This window comes from Athene noctua, chromosome Z, assembly GCF_965140245.1.
Source record: "Athene noctua chromosome Z, bAthNoc1.hap1.1, whole genome shotgun sequence".
NCBI lineage: Eukaryota > Metazoa > Chordata > Aves > Strigiformes > Strigidae > Athene > Athene noctua.
The window spans coordinates 67,339,071-67,359,839 of record NC_134077.1 but is presented as its reverse complement, the minus strand read 5'-3'; the positions used below and the strand labels follow the sequence as shown (position 1 = coordinate 67,359,839).

General features: G+C 36.3%; 1 long non-coding RNA gene across 1 annotated transcript in view; it reads right to left on the bottom strand.

The window, feature by feature from the left end:
* LOC141973923 (uncharacterized) overlaps positions 1-20,769 on the bottom strand; it is a 319,412-nt gene that overhangs the window by 266,950 nt on the left and 31,693 nt on the right. The gene's annotated exons all lie outside the window — the stretch shown is intronic.

Sequence of the window (20,769 nt, the reverse complement as noted above, 5' to 3'; positions counted from 1 at the left end):
TAAGGCATATTGAGCTTATTAAAAATCAGAGTTTATGTAACAGCTTTTTAGATTTGAGGTACACCTACATTACTTCTATTTAGTTTAAATTGTAGCTGTCATGCCTCACTTATTTGGCTTTTCATTAATTAACATTATGATTTTTCAAAGGATAGGTCAACTTCAAGAAAATGAAAAAAAATCAGTGTGTATTTTCTTAATAATCAAAGAAACTTTTGAGCCTTATGAAGAGAGGAGAAAACACTGTGACTGCAACAGTGAATTTTCTGGAAATAAATAGTACACAAACTTCAAGATTTTATAGTTCTATTCTAAACTGACAACTCTCAATGTTAGGGAGATATAGCAAAAATCTCCTGTCCCTCTTAAGTAGCAAACCTTTATTTTCTCATTGTAATAAAATAACATGAATTATAACAATAGTACAAATTAAAGAAATGAAGGAGCTTTAATATAATCAAAACCTCTCTAGGGGCTACTGTCATTACTCATTAAAAGGTAACTGACAAGTTCTTCTTAATTTGCTATTAATCTTCCACATTTCGCCCACAATTTAATACAGCAACATTTTATTTAATTAGTATGCTCATTATAATTGTTTGTCATACTGGTTTATTTAGTTGACACACGTTGTCTAACACTGACTGTACAGATGGCAGAGTACCAGTGTCTAGTCTCAGAGGAACTATTTGACCACCGCAGTAAAAGAGCAATAAACAAAATAACAACATTGCAGCCCACTACAGTTTATGTAGGCAGTCAGCCTTTTATGGCTGTAAAACCTTGAAATGGATGTATGAGCGCTGCTGCTATAAACAAAGAGTTGTTTACAGCTTTGGGATGGCAGATACCAGTACTGGCCTAGAAGCTTCAGCAGCCTCAATGTCAGAAACTGACTAATGTGGAGAAACATACTGTGGCTGGTTTTATAGAGAATATGTTTTATAAACCTCAAGGGACAATTTATCACAAATTCATCCACTCTGCTGCAGATTGCTGCTTTAATGTTAAATACTGGATTTCAGTCCACACATCAGCTCAAGCAAAGATGGGAGAGGAATTAAAGGGTATATTAGTTTCTCTTCACTTCATCATGATAATTCTTGAATTTTGTCACAGAAAATCTATTTTAAATGACCATTTTGTGCAAAGAAAATATCCCGTGATGCATGGTAACTTATTAGAAAAAGCCAAAACTAGTTGCTGTTATATCCTATTTCAATCCTTCCTATTTATTTGCATGCTGTTTTTCAAACTGCATGTGTGCCATTTAATAATAATCAAAATCACATTTTGTGTTACTAATAGGCAGGCAAAAATGCATCTGTACTCCCATGCTGAAAAAAAAATATTTCAAGAGCAGAGAAAGAAAAAGGATTTTGCACACACAGATTTTTTTTTATTGCCTTGTTAAATATCAGTGTCCGTGGCCAATAAGTGGTCACCATTTTTCTCGATCCCTTGACACTAATGAGATGGGTGGCAACTATTACATTTATCATTCTTGCACAATATGTAACACATAATTCAGATTGGCAATGTAAATCAGATACTGAGCATTGACTGTAAACTTTACATCCAAATTTGGGACTAAAACCTCATTTCTTTCCACTAATACCAATTTCATACTAACGTGACTTCATAGAATTACACAAAATTTATACTGACGGAAAACATGATAAGAACAGAGACCTAGCACTAATGTCACTTACATCTTGTTTCCAAAGTAACCTTTTTCAAAAGCACTTAACACAAGATCTAAATCTGCAAAACATTTCTTTCTTGACTATACCAATACTGTAATCCTGGACTTGTACAATTCCAATAGCATAACTTCCTTCACATTACATACTTTGCCAGAAACATTACATACATGTTTGCACTCTTCCAAATTTGTATCTGAGGGATTATTTGAGCATTGCTTCCAAGAGAATTTGAATTTTCAGTGAGGGTTTAAGCTGGTAAACCATGTATAGGCTCACTGTATCCAAATGCCTGCCCAGCATTTTTCAAGCCTTTGCTTATTTCTGAATCTTTGTCTTTTGGAAAATTTGACTTTCTCAAATAGGAAAAATTATGTTCTCATAATCAATGAGATTTTGGAAAGTGTTCTATACAAAATTGGATTGGCCAAATCATATGAGTATGTTTTTCATAATACAATATAAGACTGACTTTTACAGGATGACCACACAGGTTTTGTTCACCATATATTAGTCATAAAGAGAAATCTGTGAAGGGACACACTTGCACATAGCTTGTTTACTGGTTTGACACATTACTCCTGCAAAGAAAGGATAATCTAAAATCTTATTGAGGCCTAACAGGAACTTCTGAGACTGAATAATTCTGGAATTAAAATTTTAATGAGACATTGAACTATTTCATTTCAGGTGCCCAGGAAGAATAGAAAATTGAGAGATTGGTCAGTATTTCTAAGTCACAATAAAATTATAAATTGTATGAGATAGTCATAAAAATATTTTAAGACATATTCTGCTCTCTCTTTAGAAGGTGTATTTCATGGCATAAAAGAAAAGCTCAAAAATGGAAAAAGAAACGTAAAATAAGGCCTCAAATAAAGCAATTTTTCTTTCAAACTATTTTCAAGCATAAAGCTGAAATACCATTTTAAATTGAGAAGAGATTCTGAGAAAAAATATAGGTTTTGGAGTAAGTGAGATTTAATCAAGGGCAATGTTAATTTGATATTTAAATTAGGAGTGAACCTATATCTTATTTACTAGATATATACATACTTACTAACAAAACCCCTGAGAAATACACTATGTGACAAACTCCACATTTCATTATCTTTAGAGAACACCACCATAAATCGGTTTAGGGCTCTTTTGTATTTAAGGACAAGGAGTACATTCCCTTGATCACATTATATACCTTATATATTATTTTGAATTAATAAACAATTTATAAAATAACCACATTTTTGAGGTCTTTCATTTTTTCTTTCATTCTAAGCAAATCTCATTTTACTGGGAAAATTCGAATGACAGCCATGAATAAAATAGTTTTCTTAGCAGTAAAAGGATATTCAACACCAGTACAAGCTCTCTCAATTTCTGCTTGGGCACTGTTGACCTCAACATCAGTGAAAAATCTTCAAAGTTGACACATCAGTAGTGCTCAAAGAGCTAGTTTGAACTTTAACACTGAAGGCTAAAATAAGAACAGGAACAAGCCCCACTGGCAAAAGGAACGCAGATGGATTGGTAAAAATTACTGCTAACAAGACATCACCTTGATGTAATGCCAAGTAATGCATACACATAAGGCAATGTCCACAGGAACATACACCCAAATTACTGCATGGGAAAAAGGGCATTTCTGCATTCCTTGAAGCCACTTTATTTTTATTTTAGAAACTTGTTACCATGCTCCGTGCCAACCCAGGAAGGAAATTTATCTGTTCGTGCTTCCATTAGTCAACCATATAACATATTTTAAATTGTGGAAAGAAGAAAGATGGTAATGTTTTTCTGACTTCAATGTCAAAGCTACAGATAGGACCTGGAAAGGTTTCTTCAGCTTGAGATATGCATAAAAGGGCCAGGCTCTCCCAGTCACTTTCTTACGGTGTGCAGCTTCTCATTGTTAAAGCAAAAATGTTCACAAAAATAAGAAATTGTGAATAGTGATGCATCCTGGCCAGATGTATTTCTGCTGACCAGACACCTCACTCAATGTATAATGACTCACCAGGCAGATTTTTGCTCACTGTGCAATTCAGTAGAAGGAGAGTATGTCCTGTCTATGACTGAGGACAGTCTGGTCTGGTACCAGCTGCATATCTCTGAGCATATGGGGGGTGGGGGGATTAACAAAAAAAGTATTCATTTGCAAGAAGGTTTTCTTGGAAGCATGTGATTACTCAGCAGTAGCATGGGACTACAGGATAGGGAAACAACTTCCCTTGAAAACGGTAGGAGTCTAGTTCTGTGGTGCAGAAGTAGATATTAATTTCTCTGCCAACAAAGCAGTAAGAAAAAAGAAACTGACTACCCTCTGCTACTGGTATACCCCAGAGCACTATGCTGACAGACATACAAATATTGTCCTGTCTTCCATAAGTAATGTATATGTAACCACAAGGCATGTACTGGGCCCACATCTTCTGTCCCTCGAAACATGGTCAAATAACACATAAATACTTCATATTTATCCTATTTACTTTCTTCTTCATCCCACCAAGTATCATGTGAACTTGATACTGCAATTCACCGAGAAATGGTTTATGAAGCAGTATTATACAGGATTTTCTTCACCCCATGTTTTGTTTTCCCCAAAAAGGAATAAGGGGACCAATAACACCAGTCTTGACATCATTACTATGGACTACTGAAGCCCCACTGTCCAGTCTCTCACTCTCCACTGCCAACACCTTGAACATGACAATGAGATAGTTTTTATCACCTGAACAACTGAAGAGTGATGACTGAACACTCTGATGGGAAACTGAAAGCCAGGTGAAAAAAAAAACAAAAAAAACCACAAGCTGGAAAAATTAAATTTTAATGTCCCCTGCAGCACATTATCCAATTTAAAAGGGAACAATAACCAAGATCCTAGTCGTGTTTGAAGTTAGAGGTCAGAAGTCTATCTCAGCATATTTAGCTAGTAGAATCATGTTATCTTCACCTATTCTGTTGCCTAACTGCTGTGTTCATCACCATATCTACTACAGCTGGGAGAACAAGTTGAATAAAAGCATGAAACCCAAATTCCAGAATTTTCAAAGTGACAGGCTCTTAGGCAAGTCTTTCAAGATGATTTAGATTTATAGACCTTTTTCATGGGAAGAATTCATGGCCTTTAAGACACCTTGATGCAGGCTTATGTACTGTTGGCTATATAATCTTGCCTATTACCCCTTTAGCTAGCCTCTTGTAAAGTAACAACATTACACCATATATTCCATCCCCCATTTTTTCTCCACTTTTGTTTTCATGGCTATGACACATAGATTTAATCCTGACTTACTGGAATTTTTCCATCTTTAATTAATGATTTCTTCTTCTCTAAGGAAATTAACTTGTATTCTTTTAACTCAGCTCATGGTTTCCTTTTTATCCACAAAGTAGACTAAGAGATTTGCCAATGTCATGCTCCCCTCGAGTCTTTCATTTTCCCCTGTATTTCCACTCTTAGATGTTTTAATTTCTCAGAAAATCCCCATCACATTTTTTTTTTTCTGAGTCTAGCTTGTTAAGATTTTCCCATTCATTCTTTTTTGTCCTTCCTGGCATTTGCCAGGAAGGATCTCTCACTCTTTTCCTTTCTCCTTTAGTTTCAGTTACGCATAATACAGGAAAAAAAAAACATAAATCCATTTATATTTATATCAAACCAGTTAAAAAGAACAGTTAATTCACTAGCTGAAAGCAAAATATGACTGAATTAGCTTTCTATTCTTGAAAAGCCTAGATTTATGCCTAGTGACTTCATTTAGTTTGTCTGCAACTGAAATAAAATAAATCAACTGGGTAGTCTCCCACCAGCATGTAGTAGATCCTTTCTCACATCACAAAAGCACTACACAATTTGGCAATGTTCTGAATGATTGGCAGCTTCTACTCAGGAGAGGCCAAGGAATGAATGAAATGCCAAGAAAAGAAATGCCAAAGGTTTTGCAGGTCAGTGCTTTGGCAGAACTGTATGGGAAAGCTTGTTTCTCTCTTTGGAAATGCTACAACTTTCTTATTTTCATGAAAAATGAAGTGCAATCAAATCAAAAGAAACTAATAAAAAAACCTCCAAAACCAGCAAAACCAAACAGCAAGACATTCATTGACCAAAGTCAAAAAGAAGTATTCCAACTCTATTCCCCTGACTTCTTCCAGATATATAACTGAGTTTTGAAAGCTTCATAATGGGGAAAATATTCCCATTGCTGAAATGCTAATGTGTTTGCTGCATAATTTTCAAATCTGTTTATCATGAAATAATGTTACAGAATAATGAATCATCAGATGTGTAAGTAAAGACTCAGACAATGGTAGTATTACACCATTACTTTAGCAGTGAGTGTGGAAATGTTCTAATCGTAAAAATGAAAAATTCTTAAATTCCAATTAGTGATATTAGGAAAAAAACCAGCAAGGATAAGGACAATTAATATTTTATATACATGAAATACATATGGAAACTGAGAGATGCTGTGGCTATCTTGGGGTTTTACTTCTGACTCTGACCTGTCATTTGTACGATAGGAAGGCAATTTGTATGTCAGTTTTTACTATCTGTATATCTAAAACAATAGTACATCTCTCTGAAGCATGTCCATGGACAGAAAGCAAGACTAAAATAATAATGTGAACGATGGGTAAGAATATCCACCTTTTTTAAAGGTCTTATGATCAGTGTGAGTACCCAGTACCACAGATTTGAGGATGTGTTCATCTTTGGTTCATGTGTTCCTCAGATATGCATAGCTATACAGCCCAATAAATATGTTGTCATTGTTGCTGTAAGAAGTCCACATGCTCTCTTTTAAACTAAAATCACAAGCCTCAGGATTTGGAAGGCTTTGTCTAAATATGTTTGGGACTACCTTGACCCCTGTTTTAGCTTGTTCAGCAGTAACAGCAATTGTCTAACCATGAGATGACTACTGAACACTTTGACTTAGCTTTTGCTGAGCTTTGTACAGCTGTATTACGCAATTCTAATTATTACTTATATATCTCTAAGTAATAGATAGTACTAACAAGCAGAATTCTGCTTTAGGTTAACTATCTATCACCCTAAAATAAAAATGTAGTGTAGAAGTGTACAGGCATGGACGGATAGCAGAGGCTTTGAAAGTAAATGTACATAACAATACAGGAGGACCCAGGCTGTAAGAAACTCACAAATTATTAATTAACAGGCATTAAACAAATGCAACCTTGTGAGCTGGATAAAAACAGTTTTAGAGACAAGAAAATGCACAAAAGCAAGTATCCAGCTTAAGAAAAACATGTAATATATATTCAGTGATTCACATACAGTAAATGCAAGATAAATACAGAATTGCAAAGCAATAAAGAGCAAGTTAGTGGATTGCAAGACAAAACATGTAAAGATTACCCCAAGTGGATCCAAGAGTAAGAAGACAAAATCCCTGTGCTGGGTTTGTGTGTGTATGGTGCGGGATTTTGATAGCAAGGGAGCGGACTACAGGGGTGGTTCCTGTGAGAAGCTTCTTGAAGCTCCCCTGGCTCCAAGTCAGACCTGCCTCTGGCCAAGGCTGACCCAGTTAGTGACAGTGGCTGCAAGAGGAGTGGGGAGTTGTGAGGTGGAGTTGTGAGGCCACCTATGTGAACACCGGGGTCAGTGGAAGAAAAGAGGAAAGAGGGGAGGTGAGCCGGAGCAGAGACCCCCTGAAGCCATGGTGAGAGGGCAGGCTGTCCCCCTGCAGCCCATGGAGGTCAACAGTGGAGCAAATGCCCACCTGCAGCCCCTGGAGGACCCCACACCGGAGCAGGTGGCTGTGCCTGAAGAAAGCCCGGACTCTGTGGGAAGCCCACCCTGTTGTAGTTCTGTGCTGGGAGGACTGCAACATGCAGGAAGGACCCACGATGGAGCAGCTTGGGAAGGGCTGTGGCCCGTGGCAAGGACTCATGTCAGAGAAAGTTTGCAGAGGACTGTATCCTGTGAGAAGGCCTCCACGCTGGAGCAGGGGAATAGTGCAAGGAATCCTCCCTCTGAGGAGAAAGAAGCAGCAGGACTGACCACAGACCCCTACTTCCTGCCCCCTGCACCACTGCTGTGTAGGACATAGAAAAACTGGGAGTAAAGCTGAGCCCGGGAAGAAGGGAGGGGTGGGGGGAAGGTATATTTCAAACCTGGTAATACTTCTCACTGTCCTCCATATTTCCATTGTTGTAAGAGGTTGAGTTAAATTGATATTCTTTTTGATTCTCATAAGGACTATGTCTTTGAAGTCCTAAGGCTTGGACAAAAGGCCCAAACCCATAGTTGACCTATAGATGAATCCTGTATATTTTATAACATAACCATTGTGCTAGTAGGTAGTATTGTACTAAGTTATAGCAAACCACCTATGCTGATGTGTGCTAAAAAGTGCTAAAATGTTGAAGTACTGAAGCCTGAACAACAGGCCCTGAGCTGAAGCTGCCAACTTAGTATGAAGTCATTAACAAAATATGTATGCTCATTAATGAAAGATGTACCTTAGATATCATATATTTTTTACAGATGATGAATGTAATGAAACATGTCTATTCTGAATGCATCTTTCTTCTTCTTTGTGTAGGGGCAATTTAAAAAGGTCATGAAGCCAGCTGTCCGGCCTTGGGACCAGATGTGTGGCCTTGTTCTAAAAGCAACATAAATAAACTGGATAAGCAGGGAAACTCTCTTAGCTTCTCCCTTGAGCCCTGGCCAGGCTCTGGGAGAATCTAATGTGAGAGTGAAATCAGATGTTCCAGTTAAAACAAAGGTGCCAGCTATTCTGGCTTGCTGATTTTGGTGTATATAAGGCTGGACCCGCTCACAGCAACTTTGGAAGCCTCACCTATGGGTGGACGCACCGCATAGGATTTCCCACTTGCAGGGAAATATTCTCCAAATCCTCTCTGTAACTGGGGCTCCCCAGAGACTGCAGGCCTGGATGGTGGTAAAGTGTGCAAGTGGTGATGGATCTCTCTTAATCACTATTCTCTCTCTCAGGTAGTAATGATATGATGCATTACCCTGTATTTTCCTATTTGTTTAAGTGCACTGTTCTGTCTTTTCTTACTGTATGTTTTCTGTATTACTCTGTTACATTATTTAGTTATCCCTAGTAAAATACGCCTGCTCTTTTCACGCTGGTATCCGAGTTTAATTGATACCCTTAATCAGCAAAACAGTCTTTTGCCCATGATTGTAATGGGTAATCGTCTCTCTCTGTCCTTATCTACATTTCTGAGCCTTTACCTTTATTTTCTCCTTCTCATTCCTGAGGAGGAAGGGTTGAGTGAGTGGCTCATGGTGCTCAGTTGACCTCTGGGCTCAAACCACAATAACCCCCAGGTTAGTATCACACTTCTTCCACTCAAGGACCTCTTGTGCCGACAGTTCACTGTACTCTTTGCACCCCAAGATTGAAATCATTGGCCTCAGTACCTAGGAGTAGTGGAGAAATGATCATGAAACCCAAGATACTACAAAGTTTTTTTATAATATTTGCAATTGCACAGTTAATAGAAATGAACTCTGATAATTAGATAATCTGAACAATATGTGTCAATTTTACTATGATTGGAGCAATGACAGTTCTTTCATTAGAGTACTAAGACTTTAACTACACTAGTAATAAATTCATGGCTTTCTGTGGCCCACGTATATTCCACACATAGCAACTCACGTCAGTGAAGAATGCAGACAACCTACCAGACAATTCAGATGGAATCATTTGGTAGCAATTGGTGGAGTTGTAGGTAGCAGTCAGTCTGCACCATTACAATTTGCAGCAACATACTGAAAATTGGGTAAGAGAATTTTAAACACCTTCAGTATTATTTCTAATTAATCCAGCTAGTATTATACTCAAAACTCACTAAATATATTTGAAAAATGAGCTAGAAAAACTTAATGTCTATATAAAGGTCATGGTGAAGTATTTTAAAAGAATGTTGATTTGGTGTGTCAACACCTTAGAACACAATACATATACTCTTTTTTTAGGCACAATTAAGATCTCATATAGGAATCCAAGTGAAAATTATAAAGGATATAACATAAAACATCAACACCATGTAAAAAATTAGAATCAGATTCATTCAGCCAACAACAAATGGCAGCATTTACAGAGGGTTCAGAAGGTGGATGCTGGGGTTGTTAGTTCAAGGAGAAAAAATAGTTTACAGCAACAGTATCTTGGTAATACAGAATAGTGGAAGAACACATATCAAATTAAAAAAAAATATTTGGCAAACATGAAGAAATAATTAGATTCTAATGCCATTTGCAGTTGCTGTGCTAAAGAGATCTGAAATCCCATTAACTTTCATAAAGTAGAAATATCTTTCTTTCTTATATATCATATATATATATTTTTCTAGAAGATTCTAATTTTATTTCAAAATCAGTTATTTGTAATTATCATATCCTAATATCACCTTAAAATTCAGCAGTCTGCTGTGGTTTTTTTTTAATACTGAAAGACTAGCATGTAATACTTCTGATCTACATAAACCAGTGTGAACTATACTTGCTGATATAATGACAAAATTTGCTTTATAAACACAGATGCTCTGTACTAAGAATAACATCCTACTTTCAATCCCTTGTAACCCTGCATCAGCTTATACTTTATTATAAAATGGCATAAATTTTTTATTAGTTCACTCAAAGGATATGAAATACACTTTTCTACTTACTCCCCAGTCATTGCATTGCTTTAATTGCTATGTAACGATTTAAAGAAAAGCGAACCACATAAATCTCAAGGTTTGGGGTTTGGGGTTTTTTTAGTTGAAGGAAGTATACTGTATATTAAAATGCTGTTTGCTAGACAGTGACCCTCAGTAGAATAGATAGGAGTATAATATAAAAACATTGACTTTCTGAAGGGTAAAATCTCTGATCATGAACTCACTGAAGTCAATGCAAGCTGTCCCAGTAACTGCAATCACAGCAGTTCTGCCTCCTCTAACTCCCTGCAGTGGAACCAGATTAAATAATACATGACAACATTTGTATGAGCATAGTTTTTGATTTTATGTAAGCCTATAATAAACAAAATCCAATCAATGACATATACCTGTCTGTAGAAAGAATTTTAAAGACGTCTAAGAGAGACACGGGCTTCTACAGATTTTCAATAGCATGACTGGTGGAAGAATTTATTCCACATTGTCCATACTGTATATCTGCCTGCCATATGTTTTTTGTGCTATTTAGCAATCACAGATTCTGTAAATGTCTTTCTGAAGCGTCTGCAAAAGAAACTGTATTGTGTATTTTTACCATACATTTCTAACAGTCTAAGAATAAGAGCAAAATCAAAGCAAAAAATACCAGGCAATTTGCTGTATCATTTCTGATACTGTTACGGATGAAAAGAGAAATAAAAATCCTTCCAAAACCAAAGTAGAAAAATACACAGTTGCAAAAACGTACTGTTAAATAGCTTATAAATTTACTACTTGTAATGTAAAGTGCTTTAAGTTTCTCTGGAGTACCCTACTTAAAAAACCATTTTGGCTGACGATGACTTAAATCTCTTCCAGTCAAAGGGTAGGGCATTCCACTTCTGTGAATTGTACTGCAACTGAAGGAAAAAAAATAATCACTCACCATTCTGCAGGGGAATCCAATGTTAAAAATCAGAGTATGACCTCTTCCCATGCCCAGAAACTCATCATATGAGACCATGATGCTGAATTTCCCAATCTCACATTATTTCATATTATCGATCTGATATTATACTTTTATGGAAGGCATTTTTCTACATGTGCAATGAAAAGAGGGGAGGAATCCTGAAGCAAAAAATATATCTTTCTACAAATAATGTAATATTGAAAGACTAAAAAGCTCACTCACTCATGTCAATTAGAAAACACAGAGCAGAATAACAACAAGCATTCAGAAAAGAATTACAAACACCCTCTACTCATGCATTTCAACAAATGTAAATGATGGGTGGGGAGAATCCTATTAGATTCTACTAGATTGAAACAATGAGATCATTACAGCCTGCTACCCACTAAATTCACTACATGTTTCAGAATTACTGAAAGGAGGTCTAACTTGTAGGAGATTTTTCCACAAAATACAGAATTAAAAGGAAATAAATAACTCATTGGGTTAAGAAGTAAATAAATAGGTAAGTTCTCAATTACAGAGTGTGTTGTACGTACTGGACAAGCAAGAATTCTGGCTCTTCTTACAAGCCAGTTCTGTCCCTATCTCTCTGTCTCATTCGCAAGCGACCTACTGATGTCCTGTCATCCCACTGTACTTTATGTCTGAGAGTTTAACTAAAAATATAACTATCATAATTGCATATTTATTTTGGAGCATTTACCAAAATGTCTATTATTTTTATGCACTACAGCGCATCCGCCAATGTTTGAAACAATACGTTTCAACACGATTAGAGAATCTCTACAGGGGTAAGAAGGCAAAACAACTCACTGGAAGAATGCAAATTATCTTTAGGACACTACCAACATATATAAAAATATCACCAACTGTGAATTCATAACCGTTACATCACTTTCTATCACAACAGAGAAAAGAAAGGAAGTTGTGCCTGTTACCGAATATCTGAGAAGACTGGCTTTTAGCTACTGAGTATTATGAATTTACCGCAAAAGAAGAGACAATGCAATAAATTCTCTCATTCCTTCCAGTTATCTGCACTAATTTTCATGTAGTAAGGCATCTCTTTCCTACCATGTGGCTTGAGAGATTTTATCTTCTTGAACCAGTTAAGAGACACTTCAACATACAGGTGAAAACATATTTTTGAATTTACCATGATCTCCTGATAATCAAGATTATTTTCCCTCGGTGACAGTCACAAAGATCACTCAGATTTTGAATCAAATCCTATGCTGTAATGGGAGAAAAAAAAGTACAAAAGCTCTTTTATTGTTGGTTTGGGGTTTTTTTCCTGTCAGCCTTTGAGGAGATAGGAGCTGGCAGACAAGCTGGCTGCAGAAAAAAATAAGAAAAAAAAAAAAAAAAAAGCATTATTTTCAGCTAAGGAATTAAAAAAAGAAAAAAAGAAAAGAAAGAAGCATTACTATCTAAATCTTGATTCAATGATGTAACACTGTTTGACAAAAAAAGGATAGGTATCATTTCTATCTCACAAGCACTGAATTCTCCACAAACAGTGCATGCAGATATTCTCAAAAGGCGCAGACACAGCTGGTACCCAGTGTTCATTGTCCAAGACTCTATAATGGGTTTAACTGGCAGTTTCAGTGACATAAATACAGTGGTGTGAATATTAAGACCTTTTCTTAAACCCCTAAACTACACCAGGTTGAAAATTCTTATCTAAGGTATTACAGATACATGCACTGTACTCTGTGTAGACTATTTATTTTGTCTTAGACTGTTGGCAAAATGTTTGCCTAGATGTATGTAGTTATCCTGTGAGAAATCTGATCAGTCTAGCAGTCTATGTGATTACATTTCTGTACAAGTAGAGTTTAATGATGGTGTAGGAATTCTTTCCTTTTTTTTAATCTATGTTATAATCTATTTTAATTTATCAAGTAATCATCTGTTTTTCTACATATAAACTATAGCAGTTTTCTCAGAGTATAATAAGCCTTTCTTTCTGGCACAAAGTAGTATGACAGTCTTCCAGGCTTTTAGACTGCAATAAAAATAAATATTAATAGTTCTCTGCACACCTTCAGTAAAAATTATATACAGCTTAAATTCTTTGGCAGCAGATGCAATGAAAATAACACAGTATTTCTTAAGATAAGCAAGATCAAGAATGGTGTTTAGTTTTGTTTAATAGTGAGCAAACTAAGACCAAAAAAAAAGATTACAGATGACCACTTTGTCTTCAGTGAGTGTGAACACATCACAAGAGAAAATGTGGATGTTATTCATTTTCCAAGTAAAATACTGTTAACCAGGCCACCTTTAAAGACAAGACAGAAGGCAATTTAAGAAACTGATAAGACATCAAACAGGTATCTCAGTTACAAATTCAAAAGTAAGATTTGTCTCAAGACCGACTTAGTTTCCCACATGGTGGTAGGTTCATACAAATTTGCATCCAAATGCAAATAAGCATACCCTAACTCCTACAGTTAAAGTATGATGATTCAGACTTCCAACCTGAGTGCCCTTCTTTTTCCCAAGTCTATCTCTCTTACAAAACTGTAAGAAAATGACACATTCAAGTAGGTTTTACAAAAGACAGCTTCTGTCCTATATCTTAGCTGTAACCACACACTTTGCTGAGTTCTTTATGATAAACACAGACTAAGCATCCTCCACAAGTTGTACCAACATCTCTCATTTTTATTCATCAGTTTCACATCCTACCAAATGTATTTTGATTCTCCTTCAAAAATAAACAAATAATAAATGTCTTCCTTCCTTTTCATTACTTTTAATGGCAGATTGTACTCCTGGAGATCTGTCCTTTCTTTTTGGTTTTTGTCCTGCTGAAACTTTTTGACATAGACAGCATATCTGAGCAGTACTCCATTTACCACAAAATTATATAAATACTTCATAACAATATTATATAAATACTTCATAACAATATTATATAAATACTTCATAACAATTATATAAATACTTCATAACAATATTATATAAATACTTCATAACAATATTATGCCTCCTATGGATAATAATTACGGAAAATCTCATGAACACAAACAAACTTTTGCAATATAAATAAATAATCCAGAATTTTTTTGTAATTGTGGTAAACATATTCTTAAAATTTGTAGTTTGGCTTGAAATTTATGTTTTATTTCCAGACAGGAGATTTTGCATTACCAAAAACAGACTTTTTCTGATTTTTCTAAAATTTCAGTTCTTACTTGTGCATTGCGGTTCAAAGGATGCAGCCAAACAAGAAAGTCAAATGCTACTAGTCTGCCTTACTGCTGATGCAGGAAATAATTTTCCTTCATCAACTCTGCTGAAGTTATCAAAATTCTTTAGAATCTCTAATTAAAAATTAAGGACGATATATATCTTGGTCTGGGTGTGATCTCTATTTCTTCGTAAGAAATGTGTTATGGTTTAACCCAAGCCAGCAACTAAACACCATACTGCAGCTCGCTCACTCTCCTTCAGTTGTATAGGGGGAAAGAATCAGAAGGGTAAAAGTGAGAAAACTCATGAGCTGAGATCAAGACCACTTAATAATATATTAAAAAAAAAAAAAAGGAAAAAAAAAAAAAGGGGGGGGGTGGAGTGGGGAGGAAACAACGACACACAACCAAACACAGAAAAGAGAGAGGAAAATAAAACCCAAGGAAAAACAAGTGATGTAAAAGAAAACAATTGCTTATCACCAACCTTCCACTGTCCTGTCAGTTCCCAAGCATCAGCAGCCCTCACCAACCTCTCCCCCAGTTTTATTGCTAAGCATGACATCATATGATATGGGATATACCTTTGGTCCATTGGGGTCAACTGTCCCAGCTGTACCCCCTCCCAGCTTCTTTTGCATCTCCAACATATTTGCTAGCAGGGCAGTCAGGACCAGAAAAGGCCTTGACACGGTGTAAATTCTGCTCAGCAATAACTAAAACATCTCTGTGTTATTAATACTGTTTTCATCACAAATCAAAAACATCGCCTCATACAAGTTACTATGAAGAAATTTAATTCTATCCCAGCCAAAACCAGTACAAGATGTCAGAATACTATCTAGTCATTTGTACCTAACCATTTTATGATAAGAATGTAGGATTTTACAGGCAGTATTGACAGTTTGCAGTATTAAAATGGGCCAATGCAAGATTATTCATTTGAACTAGGGAACTTAATAGGATAATCATATTACTTTTGCCTCTAGTACTAAGTGTATGTCACAAATTAGCCAGCAAATTATTTGTAATTTGAAAGAAGAATGGTAAGGCTAAATTCTTGGTGAAAATTTGCAGAAAGTGTAAAGGGATGGAGCAACTCATCACAGTCCCCAAGAAAACACTGCCTTCCAGTTTGAAATATAAATACTGAATGTATTTGAAACAACAGCTGCAATTCAGACTTACTAGAACACTATTATACAACAGTCACCCCTTATTTCCATGAGAGATATATGCCATAAGCTGGATGTTATAGACTAAAACATTCATCAACTCAGCCTACACCTAGAATCAAAGATGAGTTTTATTTTTTCAGTACAGATACTGCTAGAATGTAGCATCATTAAAACAAATTGTCAACATTTTTCAGAATTGACAAAAAAAGAAGCAATTTCTCATTAATTTCTGCATGTTTTGGAGAATTTTCAATGGAACAGATGCAACATCTTAAAATAATACTCTAATATCAAAACCAGAAAAAATTTCATAATAGCTTTTTTCAGTAACAATGCCTGGAAAATTATTGAACAACTATAGCACCCTGAGACACTCAAGAGTAAATGATAACTGAGCTTGGTAAAATCTGATGTTCCTGTGAGGGATGAGCGTAGAGTTATGAAGAGGACGCATTTACAAGCATGTCCCACAAAATACATTTTTGGCAAAAGCAGGCCTCAGTGATATATGTTCTTTCTCAAATTGCATGATTGCCTTTGGTTCCTGTCTACATTTACACTTTTCTTCTTTTTATGTAGTCTACACACAATTTAAATAAAGATTGATATAAAAAGACACAGTGAACTAGTGACAATCAAAACCATTTCAATTCTGACACTGAAATAACTATTGTACCATTAAACATATTCATTGTATTAAATCTTTTGGAAGGGGTTCAGTGGTACTCAGAAATACAGAAGAACATTCTTTCTCCTTTCAGTGCCATCCTGTTCCTCAGATACCTGGGATATTATTGTAGATCTCATAGCTGAAGCTGTGGCATGGAGGTGCAGTTCTGCAAGGCTAGCAAAATGCCCTGCACACCCAGTTCTGTCCCCACAGACTCTCACTATCTCTAGTGCATCCCTTCTACTTTACAACTACTCCTTCAGGGACAAGAAAAAGGGTAGGGTGAGGAAAAAGAGAAGTAGAGAAAAAAAAGAGAAAAAGAGAAGAAAAAGGGAAGGAGAAGTAGCATAGTGAAGGAGAAGGGAAAGTGGGAGCAGAAGGGGAGCAGAAACAGAAATAGGAAGGAAGGGCAGGAGTGTTAGAGCCCTGTACGCATGCTAGTCCTCCTGGGACTTGGCTCCTGTGCAGCTCTGCATCAGACAGCCTCAACAGGGACACGCCCCCTATTCATTCAGGAGCTGCTTTTAAGCACAGGTTCATCTCCTTGTCCTGGTCTGAGTATGAAGCTCTGCCTGTGCCTAATCACACACCCCACTAGGACTTTGATGATGATTCATGGATTTGACTTCCTGGCTTGATCTTGGACTTACCTCATTACCGTGGACTGCTGGCTGACCCCAGCCACCACCACAGACCTCTTCCCTTCACCTGGCTCAGGTATTGTGAGACAGCAGCCTCGTCCCTGCCCTGCTGTGATGCTCATCTACTAACTCCTCAACTCTCATCAGACCACTATCTGCCCTTTCTGCTCCATCATTTCTAGTTTTAGTCACTCCTCAATGTAGGCATAACTGATAGGCTTTAAGGGCATGGAAAGAAAAAAATATATTCAAAGCCTGGACAGCATACAGTATAATACAAATTGTTATAGTAAATTTATCAATGACATTGATATGGCCTGCAACACTTGCATTCAGAATTACAATAATTACAATATTATCTTTGTATTCTAGTGATGCTTGTCACTGGGATACAAAAAAAAAAAAAAAAAAAAAAAAAAAAAAAAGACTGCATCATGTTTTATTTATCTTTTTTTTCCCCTTCCAATACAGAATACTATACTGAATAGGAAGAAAAAAAGTGATTCAGAAATGAATATGCGGTTTATTTTAAATGCCAAGTACCATATGTATTAATAAAATATATATAGCTGTAGATAAGACAACCTGATACAATACAATAAACACATAAAAATGAATTGTTGAACAGGTACCGTGAAAGGAAACATCAATTAGTCAATCGGAAAGTCAAGACATCAATTAAATGGTTAATGAGCTATTTCTGGAAAAATCAAAGACAACTGTATTATACAGAATCTCTTCAGAACATGGGACAGAAAATAGTTCACAAAGATGAAGAAGCAAAAGGGGGAACATGATGTATGATTTCTAAAAATCACAGTCAGTCATAGTATTATTTGTTTGCTTTTTATGTAAACCACTTTAACTGGCAACTATACTGTATCATAAACATCAGCAATTTAAGATTGCTAACCATTTCTGGCATATAACAGACAGATGCAAAACTAACCCTAAAGCAATTAGTCCCTCTGTAGTGAGAATGTTAACGTGACATTAAGCCATATTACCTCCTATGCCTTCTCTCTTATTGTCTCCAGGATAGCAGATGTAACTAGGAGAAAAAGTAAAGCCAGGTACAGAAAATCTCAGACCAGTTTTTGCTTTGCTTCTTTAAAACCTTCAGGTAATTGGTCAGACTTTCTGCATCAAAAAAATGGAAAGAGTTTTGCTATCCATTTACTTAGATGGGTTCTTTTGGCTGCAGCCTGCAATTCCCCAGGGTTCCAAACACTTGTAACATATATTTGTTTCTTCTTGAAAATTATGATGGGATGATTAGAGTCTCAAGAGAAACTTCTTCAGAGCAGAGCACTCTATGAGTTTTCAGTACAGCAATACTCAATCAGACCAAGGTGGATGAAGAGTGCAGCTAGCACAGTATCCATACTCTAGCAACAGCCGTAAAAGTAAGAATAGCACATTTCTGATCCTATCCCATAATGTTTTCTTGGCCCACCAATATTTTGAGTTTATGGGGTTTCCTGAGTGTGATGTCAATTATGAAGTAAACTCCAGTTCTTGTCTCCTCCAAGTTCTTATTCCATCTCCACTTAAATAAATGTAAAAATTTTGCTCTCACAGCATCAACGTGCACATCCAATTTGCACAATGTACATGCAAAGACTTGCAGAAGCCTATCACCTTTTGCATGAGGAACTACATCCTTTTGTATTAAACCAGTTTCCACATACTTTGCATTTAACAAACCCTGCTTGTTGCAATGGAAGAGGCAGTAAGCAGTCCACTCTCTTTTGCTCATGATTCTGCAGACTTTTTCTATCCCTTCTAGTTATCTATTTTCTAACCTGATGGGTCCTAGTACCTGCAGCTGTACCTAAAACACTAGGTGCAGTCCATACTTTTGATTAACTGTGTTCCTTTTCTCTGAATCTTTTTTTCCAATTCTTGTACATACTTTTTTTGAAACAAGCAACTGTAACTTCTCACATAGTCCTCAAGATGTGGCAAACCATAGATTTATGCAGCGGTATAAATCATATTCACTGTTGTGTTCTTTAATTTTCTAGTCCTTTCTAATACGTCAATTTGGATGTGATGTTGGGGGATATGCTGTAGGGGAGAACTTTGTAGAGTAGGGCTGATGGTTGGACTTGATGATCCCAAGGGTCTTTTCCAACCTGAATGATTCTGTGATTCTGTAATTGTTTCTTTGACTGCCGTCAAGTACTGATTGTTTCCATGAAGCATCTATTTCAACTTCGAGGCCTTTTTCCTGAGTAGTAATGTACCCATAACTTAATATGTGAAACTGTTATCATCACTGTTATGCCTCAGTTCATATTTGATGTCACTAAATTTCACCTGACATATTATTGCCCAATTTTGTAAGGTTCATTCTTCTGTTATTCTTAACAGTCATCCCTCACCCTTTTTACATTCAGTATCTTTGTACTATCAGCAGACTTTCTCACCTCACTGGGTCCATCTTTTCTGGTGCTTTTATGAATGAATATGTTAAAAGATATCACAGCAAATACCTACAGATCTACTGTGGTGGCTTCTCACCACAGTAAAAAGTTAATTCTTTATGCCAAGAACTTAATTCTTTATGCCATTAACTATTTATACATAGCAGACCTTCCCTTTTACTCCATGGATGTTGAAATTCCTTAAAAAGCCCTTTTGGAAATCCAAGTAATCTACAGTAACTTATTTAAATATTCTCTGACTCTTTCAAAACACTCAAAAAGAATTTAAAGTGAGACTTCTCTTTAAAGCAATCTTATTCCTTTTCAGGTAGATTATATTTATCCCATGTTGAATAATTAATAATTTGATCCTCCACAATAATGTTCAGTCCTTTGCCCAGTAGAGGTGTCGGGCATAGACAGGTCTCTCCCTGGAACATCTTTCTGAAGACTAGTGACAAACATCCCATCTCACAATTCTCAAGCACCAAGGAAGTTTACATGCCCTTGTTAGCAGCTGTTTCAACCCTGTGCTAGAATTCTTAGGCCTATACCATCCTATCCCAGTGATCTACTGATGTTTATACTGTTTCGTCAATAGCATCAGCATTGGTATGACAACATAATACATGTATTATGTCTATTTGTACCATTATACCTTCACTGTTACTTGTACCAGTTCTTCATCTGGTCTTCAGAGGTCTTTAAGTCCATGTGATCTTGTCTGTGAGCCCAGTGAGCAGTCTCCCCTAACCTGAAGGATCTTTTTTAAGTTTTAAGATGTTCTTTGATTCCAAGGCTCTGTTTTTGGAAAGGTCAAGCCTGTAGGTAGCTTCTTGCCATTATTATATTAAGTCTCTTGAAATTTATCAAATCAGATGTCTTATCTTTCCACAGATTCACTCTTCTTTGATCTCTTAAAGCATTCTCTTCTGTTCATCCCTTCACGTTAAAAATGGCAAGATAATTACTTAGAGCAATTCAGTTTGGCAAGAGTTTAAACTCAAAATGTACACTGAAGAACAGGATTCATGTTGTCTAACTATAGATACCTATAGGATCCACATCACTAGTCTCTGTAGGCTCCCTTTGTTGGAAACAAACGCATACTTCAAAAACGCAATTTATCCAACCACTTTCAGACATTTCTTCATATGAAACAGATATAAATCCTGGTATAGAAGACAGTATTTCTCTTCACTATAAAGGAAGTGCTATAGACTGAGGGTAGCAGTGCAGAAACATGTCATATCCAACAGACGATACTGCACTTTGTTCTTCACTAGCTAGGTTATTCACTGTATGTGACGGCACAAA